Source organism: Salmo salar, chromosome ssa10 (genome assembly GCF_905237065.1).
Source record: "Salmo salar chromosome ssa10, Ssal_v3.1, whole genome shotgun sequence".
Classification (NCBI taxonomy): Eukaryota; Metazoa; Chordata; class Actinopteri; order Salmoniformes; family Salmonidae; genus Salmo; species Salmo salar.
The window spans coordinates 83,611,853-83,625,182 of NC_059451.1; the positions used below are offsets into that span (position 1 = coordinate 83,611,853).

The 13,330-nt window shown below is 43.7% G+C and overlaps 1 protein-coding gene across 1 annotated transcript in view; it reads left to right on the forward strand.

Moving 5' to 3' along the window:
- The window catches only part of LOC106560924 (anoctamin-10-like), a 38,101-nt gene continuing 24,771 nt past the window's right edge, over window positions 1-13,330 (forward strand). Inside the window, exon 1 of the mRNA XM_045688141.1 lies at window positions 1-156. The gene's annotated coding sequence lies outside the window, so the exon portion shown is untranslated. The remainder of the gene's footprint in view (window positions 157-13,330) is intronic.

The following is a 13,330-nucleotide window of genomic DNA, read 5'->3' on the forward strand; positions in this document are numbered from 1 at the left end:
AGCGGAAAGGTGGAATAAACAAGTCGGGAGCAGGTTTTGTCATAGAACAAAGTTCTCTATTGAGGTATCTTTTCTTCTCCCACATGCCCACACAACCAAGGAAGATCTCACAAGAATAACACAAATCTTCTTCTTTACAGGAATTAGGAAAACAAGGTGAGTAACTTTTTTATAGCATAAATCACGGGTGTGTCACCGTCTTAACTATACGTTGGATAGCTCATTTCTGGTGGTGGTGAGAATCAGTGTTTGCCATTCCCGTGAGGTAGTCCGTTCCTTTCTTCTGTCGTCTGTCAGGTAAGTCATCTGTTTGGAGAATCAACACCTCCTTTTCCCACTAGTTTCCTCTGGTTCTCCTGTATCTTATGTAGGAGGAAGAGAATAGGTTGTTAGTGCTGCCAGGTGTGCTTAACTGCCTCTGATCCCCTGTACTCACGTGCTGGGCTGGGATACTGTCAGTGGACACAGCCTGCCTCCTGGTGGTCCTTCCACAGTATCTTTACTTTTACTCGTGTATGACTTTCTGGTACTTTTTACACTGCTGATCATTCTTGTTCCCAAGAACTGGACCACCCTGTAAATCAAATGCTTACTTACAAGCCCTTAACCAACAATGCAGTTAAAAAAATAGAGTTAAGAAAAGTAAAAACATAATAAAATCAAATCAAAGTTTATTTGTCACGTGCGCTGAATACAACAGGTGTAGACCTAACAGTAAAATGTTTACTTACAGGTTCTAACCAATAGTGCAAAAAAGGTATTAGGTGAACAATAGGTAGGTAAAGAAATAAAACAACAGTAAAAAGACAGGCTATATACAGTAGCGAGGCTATAGAAGTAGTGAGGCTACATACAGACACCGGTTAGTCAGGCTGATTGAGGTAGTATGTACATGTAGATATGGTTAAAGTGATGCATATATGATAAACAGAGAGTGGCAGCAGCGTAAAAAGAGGGGTTGGGGGGGCACACAATGCAAATAGTCCGGGTAGCCATTTTATTACGTTCAGGAGTCTTATGGCTTTGGGGTAAAAACTGCTGAGAAGCCTTTTTGTCCTAGACTTGGCACTCCGATACCGCTTGCCATGCGGTAGTAGAGAGAACAGTCTATGACTGGGGTGGCTGGGGTCTTTGACAATTTTTAGGGCCTTCCTCTGACACTGCCTGGTGTAGAGGTCCTGGATGGCAGGCAGCTTAGCCCCAGTGATGTACTGGGCCGTACGCACTACCCTCTGTAGTGCCTTGTGGTCAGAGGCCGAGCAATTGCCGTACCAGGCAGTGATGCAACCAGTCAGGATGCTCTCGATGTTGCAGCTGTAGAACCTCTTGAGGGTTTACTGTTGGCATGACACAGGACTGATGGTAGCGCTCACCTTGTCTTCTCCGGACAAGCTTTTTTCAGGATGCCCCAAACAATCGGAAAGGGGATTCATCAGAGAAAATGACTTTACCCCAGTCCTCAGCAGTCCAATCCCTGTACCTATTACAGAATATCAGTCTGTCCCTGATGTTTTTCCTGGAGAGAAGTGGCTTCTTTGCTGCCCTTCTTGACACCAGGCCATCTTACAAAATCTTCGCCTCACTGGGTGTGCCAGATGCACTCCCACCTGCCTGCTGCCATTCCTGAGCAAGCTCTGTACTGGTGGTGCCCCGATCCCGCAGCTGAATCAACTTTAGGAGACAGTCCTGGTGCTTGCTGGACTTTCTTGGGCGCCCTGAAGCCTTCTACACAACAACTGAACCGCTCTCCGTGAAGTTCTTGATGATCCGATAAATGGTTGATAAATCCTTGCCTGTGAAGCCCTTTTTGTGCAAAGCAATGATGACGGCACGTGTTTCCTTGCAGGTAACCATGATTGACAGAGGAAGAGCAATGATTCCAAGCACCACCCTCCTTTTGAAGCTTCCAGTCTGTTATTCGAATCCAATCAGCATGAGAGCATCAGAGTGATCTCCAGCCTGGTCCTCGTCAACACTCACACCTGTGTTAACGAGAGAATCACTGACATGATGTCAGCTGGTCCTCTTGTGGCAGGGGATTTCCACATGCAGTGGAAATGTTTTTTGGGGGATTCAGTTCATTTGCATTCTCAAAACTTTTGGCCATGACTGTACAGCCCCGTCAATGATAATGGGGGCGTGCTCGGTCCTCCTTTTACTGTAGTCCACAATAATGTCCTTAGTCTTGGTTACGTTGAGGGATAGGTTGTTATTCTGGCACCACCCGGCCAGGTCTCTGACTTCCTCCATATAGGCTGCCTCGTCGTTGTCGGTGATCAGGCCTACCACTGTTGTGTCATCTGCAAACTTAATGATGGTGTTGGAGACATGCCTGGCCATGCGATCGTGGGTGAACAGGGAGTACAGGAGGGGACTGAGCACGCACCCCTGGGGAGCTCCAGTGTTGAGGATCAGCGTGGCAGATGTGTTGTTACATACCCTCACCACCTGGGGGCGGCCCATCAGGAAGACCAGAGGTTGAAAATGTCAGTGAAGACACTTGCCAGTTGGTCCGCGCATGCTTTGAGTACATGTCCTGGTAATCCATCAGGCCCCGTGGCTTTGTGAATGTTGACCTGTTTAAAGGTCTTGCTCACATCGGTTATGGAGAGTGTGATCACACAGTTGTCCAGAAACAGCTGGTGCTCTCATACATGTTTCAGTGTTGCTTTCCTCGATGCAAGCATAAAAGGCATTTAGCTCATCTGGTACTGTCGGCTCGCATCACTGGGCAGCTCACGGCTGGGTTTCCCTTTGTAGTCCATAATAGTTTTCGAGACCTGCCACATCCGTCAAGCCTCAGAGCCGGTGTTGTAGGATTCAATCTTAGTCCTGTATTGACGCTTTGCCTATTTGATGGTTCATCTGAGGGCGTAGCAGTGTTTCTTATGAGTCTGGATTAGTGTCCCACTCCTTGAAAGCGGCAGCTCTAGCCTTTAGCTCGGTGCGGATGTTGCCTGTTATCCATGGCTTCTGGTTGGGATGCGAGTAAAAGGGATGTAAAAAAATCTATATTGATCTAGGTGGGTGAGGGCAGGTTGGAGCGCAATTGAGATTGTGTCATCTATGGATCTATTGGGTGGTATGCAAATTGGAGTGGGTCTAGGGTGTCTGGGATGTGAGTTCTGGTAGAACACAATCTCAATTGCACTCCACTCTGCCCTCACCCACCTAGATTCATATTTTTTGGGGTTCAAATCCCTGTTAGTGAGCATTTCTCCTTTGCCAAGATAATCCATCCACCTGACAGGTGTGGCATATCAAGAAGCTAATTAAACAGCATTATCATTACACAGGTGCATCTTGTGCACCTAAAATGAGCAGTTTGTGGCAACACAATGCCACAGATGGCTCAAGTTTTGAGGAATTTACATGCTGACTGCAGGAATGTCTATCTCCTACCATATGTCGCCTCCAACATTGTTTTAGTGAATTTTGCAGTATCTCCAACCGGCCTGACAACCGCAGACCACGTGTAACCACGCCAGCCCAGGACCTACATGTTGTCTAAGACCAGCCACCCAGACAGCTGATGAAACTGAGGAGTATTTTTGTCTGTATTAAAGCCCTTATGAGGGAAAAAACGAATTCTGATTGTCTGGGCCTGGCTCTCCAGTGGGTGGGCAGATTCAAACACAGATTCAACCACACAGACTAGGGAGGGTTTCCAATGCCTTGCAAAGAACGGGACCTAACAGTAGATGGGTAAATAAAAAAAAGACATTGAATATCCCTTTGAGCATAGTGAAATTATTAATTACACTTGGATGGTGTATCATAACACCCAAATACTACAAAGATAGAGGCATCCTTCCCAACTCAGTTACTGGAGATGAAGGAAACTGCTCAGGGATTTCATCATGAGGCCAGTGGTGACTTTAAAACAGTTACAGAGTTTAATGGCTGTGATAGGTTAAAAACTGATGATGGATCAACAGCATTGTAGTTACTCCACAATACTAACCTAAATGACAGAATGAAAAGAAGGAAGCCTTTACCGAATAAAAATATTTCAAAACATGCATCCTGTTTGCAATAAGGCACTAAAGAAAAACAGCAAATACATTGGCAAAGAAATGTACTTCATGTCCTGAATACAAAGTGTTATGTTTGGGGCAAATCCAACAAAACACATCACTGAGTACCACTCTGCATGGTGGTGGGTGCATCATATTATGGGTATGCTTGTCATTGGCAAGGACTAGGGAGGTTTTTTTATATATAAAAAGAAATGGAATAGCACAGGCTAAATCCTAGAGGAAAACCTGGTTCAGTCTGCTTTCCAACACTGGCAGACAAATTCTACTTTCAGCAGGACAATAAGCTAAAACACAAGGTCAAATACAGTGGATTTGCTTACCAAGACAACATTGAATGTTCCGGAGTAGCCTAGTTACAGTTTTGACATAAATCGTCTTGAAAATCTATGGCAAGACCTTGCTGTCTAGCAATGATCAACAACCAATTTGACAGAGCTTGAAGAATTTTTACAATCCAGTCTCTTAGAGACTTAACCAGAAAGACTAACAGCTGTAATTGCTGCCAAAGGTGATTCTAACATGTATTGGGGAAAGGGGGATACCTAGTCAGTTGTACAACTGAATGCCTTCAACTGAAATGTGTCTTCCACATTTAACCCAACCTCTGAATCAGAGAGGTGCGGCCGGTGCCCAGGGAATCTATATCAGGTGGTGTGAAAGGAAGGCCTGAAAATCGTTAAAGACTCCAGCCACCCAAGCCATAGACTGTTCTCTCTGCTTCCGCAAGGCATGAGGCACCGGTGCATCAAGTCTGACACCAGCAGGCTCCTGAAAAGCGTCTTTCCCTGCCATAAGACTGCTAAATAGCTAACAATATGGCTGCACAGCCTATCTGAGTTGACCCTTGTATTTTATTTAGATTTTGCATTGTCTTTATGCACACTCTCAGGCATCTACACACTCACACACACTGACACTCCAACACACACATAACATATTTACACTGAATGTACAACACATTAGAAACACCTGCTCTTTCCATGACATAGACTGCCCAGGTAAATCCAGGAGAAAGCTATGATTCCTTATTGATGTCACTTGTTAAATACACTTTAATCAGTGTAGATGAAGGGGAGGAGACAGGTTAAAGAAAGATTTTGAAGCCTTAAGACAATTGAGACATGGATTGTGTATGAGTGCCATTCAGAGGGTGAATGGGCAAGACAAAATATAGAATATTTGAACAGGGTATGGTTGTAGGTGCCAAGCGCACCAGTTTGTGTCAAGAACTGCGACGCTGCTGGGTTTTTCACTCTCAACAGTTTCTCCCGTGTATCAAGAATGATCCACCACACAAATAACATCCAGCCAACGTCAGGCCAGTGGTCGAAAACTGGCCATTGATGAAAAAGGACAAAGGAGGCTGACATGAATTGTGCAGAGCAAAAGACAGTTAGTCAATTGACAGTCCAGTGCAACATTGGTGCCCAAAGACCCATAAAAGAATGCACAACTCGTCGTACCTTGACACGAATGGGGTATGGCAGCCAACGACCTTACAGAGTTCCACTTCTTTCAGTAAAAAAACAAGAAACTGCTGTTGCAGTGAACTAAAGAACGAAAACACTGGACACTGGAGAATTGGATAGGGCTGTTGCGGTGACCGTATTACTGCCACATCGGCGGTCACAAGTCATGAAGGCAGTCAAATTCCACGTGACCGTTTAGTCACGGTAATTAGGCTTTTCCAAGCTCTGATGCTGCTGTGGTCATTAGTAGCCTTCCAAACTTACTAACTGCCTGGTACTCAGCACTCTATTGTCCCTCTAATCACTCTGACATCAATGTAGATATGTTCAAAAATCTAATCAAACACTTCATGAGAGCCCATGAGCTCATGTTGCTCAACATTTCTATAGGCTATGCAATTGCACGAGAAAACAGAGTGATGGCCTCTACTAAAAAGAGGAGGATCCCATCAGCTTTCTATAGGCTAGGCCTACTATATTTATTTATCTACTTTCCTAATATTAAGCACATTGTTTATCTTTACAACAGGAGTATAGCCTACTTGGTTGCCATGAAAATGAACCACGGGAAAAGCATTCTTCATTCGCTATTTACATGCATAGATGAAATGTATTTTTTCCCGCTGCCCCAGATTCAAGACAGGTGCATGATAATGGTCCATTCTATATCAAAACAAATTTCGTATGTGTAAAGACAAGATTAATTCAAGAATAGTCTGATGGGTGACAATATTAGCCTATCACTTGTGAATTATATACTATCACTTGTAAATGATGCCCAGCATAAGAAACATAATTTTATTTTGCGACTTTTTCTAATCATAGTCGCACATCTCATGTAGCCTAGCCCATAGGCCTATATGTTTTGATAAGGTTTGTATCACAACTAAAGTGGCTAAACAACTTCTTAAAATTAAGCATATCAATCAGCTTTCCAAGGGGTTTAAAGCCTAACTGGCATACATAAACAGCGTTTGAGTTTCAAGTTTGGGGAAGATCATTTTCACCATAAAAATGCATCTTTATAATAAAAGCATTACATGAATAATCACATTTGCGGTCACTTTTGATAATGGTGTTTTCCTACTAATGGAACATCTGTTGCTTATAGCCTACTGCCATGTGCGCATTGCTACACTTATAATGTGAAGAAATAGCCTAATAGTTTATCAACATTTTAAGCTAAATATTCTGATATGTTGCGTCAGCCACATTACATAAAACAGGTATTTTGATGCTAGTGGTTGTATTCATTTGTGATCCATCTCATCTCACAACTGTTCCAGACTATGTTTGGAATATTTATTTCTCTCACAGAATAGAATAGGTCGACTTTTGTACTATGGGGGAATAGTAGATTGACAGATTGCTGTTCGTTAGGCCTACTCATTTTGTTGGCTTGCAAAAACTAAATGTGGACAGTTCTTCCAATATCTTCAATATGCACCTCGGAATTGGATAAGGATGCGCGCAGTTGCGTCACCAATGTGTCTGTCAGTAAATGAATCAATCAAATGTATTTACAAAGCCCTTCTTACATCAGCTGATGTCACAAAGTGCTGTACAGAACAGCAAGCAATGCAGGTCTTCACTTGTAGCCTGTGAGAAAGACCCAATCACGTGATGGAGAGCCATGTGAATGAGAGGTGCTTAGGAGCGCCCAGCGCTCAGGGAGAACGGCACAATGCAGCACTCCCTGCCACTGGCCGCAAAATGCATGGATTTGTTTAGGGTGCATTATGGCCAACAAGGGGATGTCACTGATCTTTTTCAAATCATCATTAGAGTCGTATCATGTAGCCTTACAATGTATTTAATATCAAAACAAATACACTACCGGCCAAAAATTTTAGAACACCTACTCATTCAAGAGTTTTTCTTTTTTTAAACTATTTTCTACATTGTAGAATAATAGTGAAGGCATCAAAACTATGAAATAACACATGGAATCATGTAGTAAACAAAAAAGTGTTAAACAAATCAAAATATATTTTATATTTGAGATTCTTCAATAGCTACCCTTTGCCTTGATGACAGCTTTTCACACTCTTGGCATTCTCTCAACCAGCTTCCCCTAGAATGCTTTCCCAACAGTCTTGAAGGAGGTCCCACATATGCTGAGCACTTGTTGGCTGCTTTTCCTTCACTCTGCGGTCCGACTCATCCCAAACCATCTCAATTGGGTTGACGTCGGGTGAATGTGGAGGCCAGGTCATCTGATGCAGCACTCCATCACTCCCCTTCTTGGTCAAATAGCCCTCACACATCCTGGAGGTGTGTTGGGTCATATCCTGTTGAAAAACAAATGATAGTCCCATTAAGCCCAAACCAGATGGGATGGCGTATCGCTGTAGAATGCTGTGGTAGCCATGCTGGTTAAGTGTGCCTTGAATTCTAAATAAATCACAGACAGTGTCACCAGCAAAGTACCCCCACACCTCCTCCTCCATGCTTTACGTTGGGAAATACACATGCGGAGAGCATCCGGTCACCCACACAGCGGTTAGAACCAAAAATCACAAATTTGGACTCATCAGACCAAAGGACAGATTTCCATTGGTCTAATGTCCTTTGCTCGTGTTTCTTGTTCCAAGCAAGTCTCTTCTTCTAATTGGTGTCGTTTAGTAGTGGGTTATTTGCAGCAATTCGACCATGAAGGCCTGATTCACACAGTCTCCTCTGAACAGATGTTGAGATGTGTCTGTTACTTGAACTCTGTGAAGTATTTATTTGGGCTGCAATTTCTGAGGCTGGTAACCCTAATGAACTTATCCTCTGCAGCAGAGGTAACTCTAGGTCTTCCTTTCCTGTGGCGGTCCTCATGTCAGCCAGTTTCATCATAGCGCTTGATGGTTTTTGTGACTGCACTTGAAGAAACTTTCAAAGTTCTTGAAATTTTCTGTATTGACTGACCTTCATGTCTTAAAGTAATGATGGACTGTCATTTCTCTTTGTTTATTTGAGCTGTTCTTTCCATAATATGGACTTGGTCTTTTACCAAATAGGGCTATCTTCTGTATACCCCCCCACCTTGTCACAACACAACTGATTGGCTTAAACGCATTAAGAAGGAAAGAAATTCCACAAATGAACTTTTAAGAAAGCACACCGGTGTAACGGTCGTCTGAAGGTGAAGAAGTGGACCAAAACGCAGCGTGGTAAGTGCTCATGATTATTTATTTTCAAGAAACACTCAAACAAAATAATAAAAGGGAAAAACGAAAACACACAGTTCCGTCAGGCACATACGCTAAACAGAAAATAACCTCCCACAAAACTCAGGTGGAAAACAGGCTGCCTAAGTATGATTCCCAATCAGAGACAACAATAGACAGCTGCCTCTGATTGGGAACCACACCCAGCTCAAAAACAAAGAAATAGAAAACATATATATTCCCACCCGAGTCACACCCTGACCTAACCAAACATAGAGAATAAATAAGAACTCTAAGGTCAGGGCGTGACAACCGGTTAATTGAAATGCATTCCAGGTGACAACTTCATGAAGCTGTTTGAGAGAATGCCAAGTGTGCAAAGCTGTCATGAAGGCAAAGGGTGGCTATTTGAAGAATTTAAAATCTAAAATATATTTTGTTTCACACTTTTTTGGTAACTACTTGATTCCATATGTGCTACTTTATAGTTTTGATGTCTTCACTATTATTCTACAATGTAGAAAATAGAAAAAAAGAAAAAACCCTTGATTGAGTATATGTTCTGAAACTTTTGACCAGTAATGTAGCCCAAAGTTTGTAGAACAACTAAAGTTACACGAATGACTCTAAATTAAGCATATAGGAGTACCTATTTCTTTGTTAACTGCTCAACACAGAATAGCCGTATGTGCGCACTCCCTCAAATCTTTTGGATAAAATACTTACGTTTTATTCAGCTTCAATCAATTATATTCTTTATACTATGTACTATAAAATATTATAAAATAATGCCACAGAATTCTAAGAAAATCTTGTCTACTAAATGAACTAGGGTAGCCCACAGACATTTGGCATAGCCAGATCAGGACCTAACATAAGGACAACTCAGAGTATGCTATTCTGTTCTTCTGAAGTAGACTACATTTTCTTCATATCATGCTTCTTTAGACCTATCTAAAATAAATGATGGATTTATTGTGAAGGTGCAAGCTGTATTACATGGATTTATTAGACTTTTGGAACGAGATGGAACGAGCTATTCAGAGTAGAGATCCACTACCAGCCAACTTGACACAACTGTATGAACCGTTGGAGTCAACATGGGCCAATATCCCTGTGGAACGCTTTTGACACCTTGTAGAGTCAATGGCCCGACAAATTTAGGCTGTTCTGAGGGCAAAAGGGTGTGCAACTCAATATTAGGAAGGTGTTCCTAATGTTTTATACACTCAGTGTATATTGACTCCACACACTGTGGCATACAGCAGGTCAGCCACCAGGGGGAGACTCGTCAAGGCCTGGTAACAGACGCTGTATACATCTCAAGGCGATGGCTCAATCTGCTGAACGTGCCAGGTCTCGACGGGTGCTCCGGCCAGGACTAATTGGGGCTGATTGGGAGCTGGTGAGTAATCAAGGGCTGATTGCTCACCAGCTGTGAAAGGCCCATAAAGCTGCCAGAAGGGCAGCACACAGGGAGAGAGTGGGGGGGAGAGAGAGAGAGAGTGGGGGGGGAGGGAGAGAGAGAGTGGGGGGGGAGAGAGAGAGAGAGTGGGGGGGAGAGAGAGAGAGAGTGGGGGGGAGGGAGAGAGAGGGTTGGGGGAGAGAGAGAGAGGGGGGGGAGAGAGAGAGTGGGGTTTGAGGGAGAGAGAGAGTGGGGGGAGGGAGAGAGAGAGTGGGGGGGAGAGAGAGAGAGAGTGGGGGGGAGAGAGAGAGAGTGGGGGGAGGGAGAGAGAGAGTGGGGGGGGAGGGAGAGAGAGAGTGGGGGGAGGGGAGAGAGAGAGAGTGGGGGAGAGAGAGAGTGGGGGGGAGGGAGAGAGAGTGGGGGGAGAGAGAGAGAGAGAGAGAGAGAGAGAGAGAGAGAGAGAGAGAGAGGACTCCCGTATCGCTGGGGACGGTTACAGAGGTAACGCGAGGGCAGTTTTGATTCAGACAGGATACAGGAAGCCCAGAAGACGATATCCCGGAGAGGGTCTCATGGGGGAGACCTTTTCTTTTTGATTTATTATTTAATAAACACCCTTGAAACCAATCTAATCTAATCTTACTCTGTCCGTGTCTGATCTGTGTAAATGTTTTGACCAAACCCCCTGGTCTGCCACAACACACACTCACATACAATCTTCATTTGCGCTGCTGCTACTTTGTTTATCATATATCCTGATGCTAGTCACCTTACCCCTATACATATCTACCTTTATCACTCCAGTATCCCTACACATAAATATGGTATTGGAATTGATCCTGTATATAAACTCAACAGAAACGGCCCTTTTTCAGGACCCTGTCTTTCAAAGATAATTCGTAAAAATCCAAATAACTTCACAGGTCTTCATTGTAAAGGGTTTAAACACTGTTTCCCATGCTTGTTCAATGAACCATAAACAATTAATGAACATGCACCTGTGGAACGGTTGTTAAGACACGAACAGCTTACAGACGGTAGGCAATTAAGGTCACAGTTCTGAAAACTTAGGACACTAAAGAGGCCTTTCTACTGACTCTGAAAAACACCAAAAGAAAGATGCCCAGAGTCCCTGCTCATCTGTGTGAACATGCCTTAGGCATGCTACAAGGAGGCATGAGGACTGCAGATGTGGCCAGGGCAATAAATTGCAATCTCCGTACTGTGAGATGCCTAAGACAGCCCTACAGGGAGACAGAACGGACAGCTGATTGTCCTCGCAGTGGCAGACCACGTGTAAAAACACCTGCACAGCATCGGTACATCCGAACATCACACCTGCAGGACACATACAGGATGGCAACAACAACTGCCCGAGTTACATTCGGAACCCACAATCTCTTCATTATTGCTCAGACTGTCCGCAATAGGCTGAGAGAGGCTGGACTGAGGACTTGCAGACCTCTTGTAAGGCAGGTCCTCACCAGACATCACCGGCAATAACGTTGCCTATGGGCACAAACCTACCATTGCTGGACCAGACAGGACTGGCAAAAAGTGCTCTTCACTGACAAGTCGCAGTTTTGTCTCACCAGGGGTGATGGTCGGATTCGCGTTTATCGTTGAAGGAATGAGCGTTACACCGAGGCCTGTACTCTGGAGCGGGATCGATTTGGAGGTGGAGGGTCCGTCATGGTCTGGGGCGGTGTGTGTCAGCATCATTGGACTGAGCTTGTTGTCATTGCAGACAATCTCAACGCTGTGCGTTACAGGGAAGACATCCTCCTCCCTCATGTGGTACCCTTCCTGCAGGCTCATCCTGACATGACCCTCCAGCATGACAATGCCACCAGCCATACTGCTTGTTCTCTGCGTGATTTCCTGCAAGATAGGAATGTCAGTGTTCTGCCATGGCCAACGAAGAGCCTGGATCTCAATCCCATTGAGCACATCTGGGACCTGCTGGATCGGAGGGTGAGGGCTGGGGCCATTCCCCCCCAGAAATGTCTGAGAACTTGCAGGTGCCTTGGTGGAAGAGTGGGGTAACATCTCACAGCGAGAACTGGAAAATCTGGTGCAGTCCACGAGAAGGAAATGCACTGCGGTACTTAATGCAGCTGGTGGCCACACCAGATACTGACTGTTACTTTTGATTTTGATTTTGACCACCCCTTTGTTCAGGGACACATTATTCAATTTCTGTTAGTCACATGTCTGTGGAACTTGTTCAGATTATGTTTCAGTTGTTGAATCTTATGTTCATACAAATATTTACACGTTAAGTTTGCTGAAAATAAATGCAGTTGACAGTGAGAGGATGTTTCTTTTTTTGATGAGTTTAGCTTCTTACTTTCATGTGTTTTTTTTATTTGGGTTTTTGTTCTACCTTATGTTATTTTTAGTACTATATTGATATTGATTACTACATTGCTGTGTTTAGAGCTTGCAAGAAATGCATTTCACTGTACTTGTGCAGTTGACATCAATACTTGCTCTGGTTGCTCTGGATAAGAGTGTCTGCTGAACGACCACAATGTAAATGTAAATGTAAAAACAAACACTTGAAAAGGATACTGGGTATTATTCTACTGAACTCCGCCCCCAAACATGTACAAAATTGGGTAGTTGGGACCAAACCAAATTTTTGTGAGTCATAGACGTCTAGGCTTTGTTTCACAAGTTTGAACAGCACAGTACAGTACGGCACAGTTCAGAACAGCACAGTACAGTAGAGTACAGTAAGATACAGGACAGTGTAGTTTTATTCAGTAGAGTACAGTACAGTAGAATTGTTTTCAGTAGATTCAAGTACAGTAGCGTGTAGTACAGTACAGTTTATTTCAGTAGAGTACACTACAGTAAAGTACAGTACAGTTCAATTCAGTAGAGTAGAGTACAGTACAGTTTAGTTCAGTAGAGTACATTAGAGTAAAGTAGGGTACATTATACTGTACAATACTCTACTGTGCTCTACTGTACCTATCTATACTTTACTTTTCTTTACTGTACTCTACTGTATTGTACTGCACTGTACTGTACTGTACTTTTCTTTATTGTACTGTAATGTACTGTACTCTGCTGTGCTCTATTGTGTTGTATGGTGCTGTCCAAACTTGTGAAACATAGATGTCTATGTTTGGGCAAAATCAAGGCTGGTCCAGACCAAATCGGAACCAATTTTAGACGTCGATATTTGGGCCAAATATAGGCCGGACCAATGTCCATGGACATTTAGATCAAGGCCGGTCTGTGCTTAGTGGG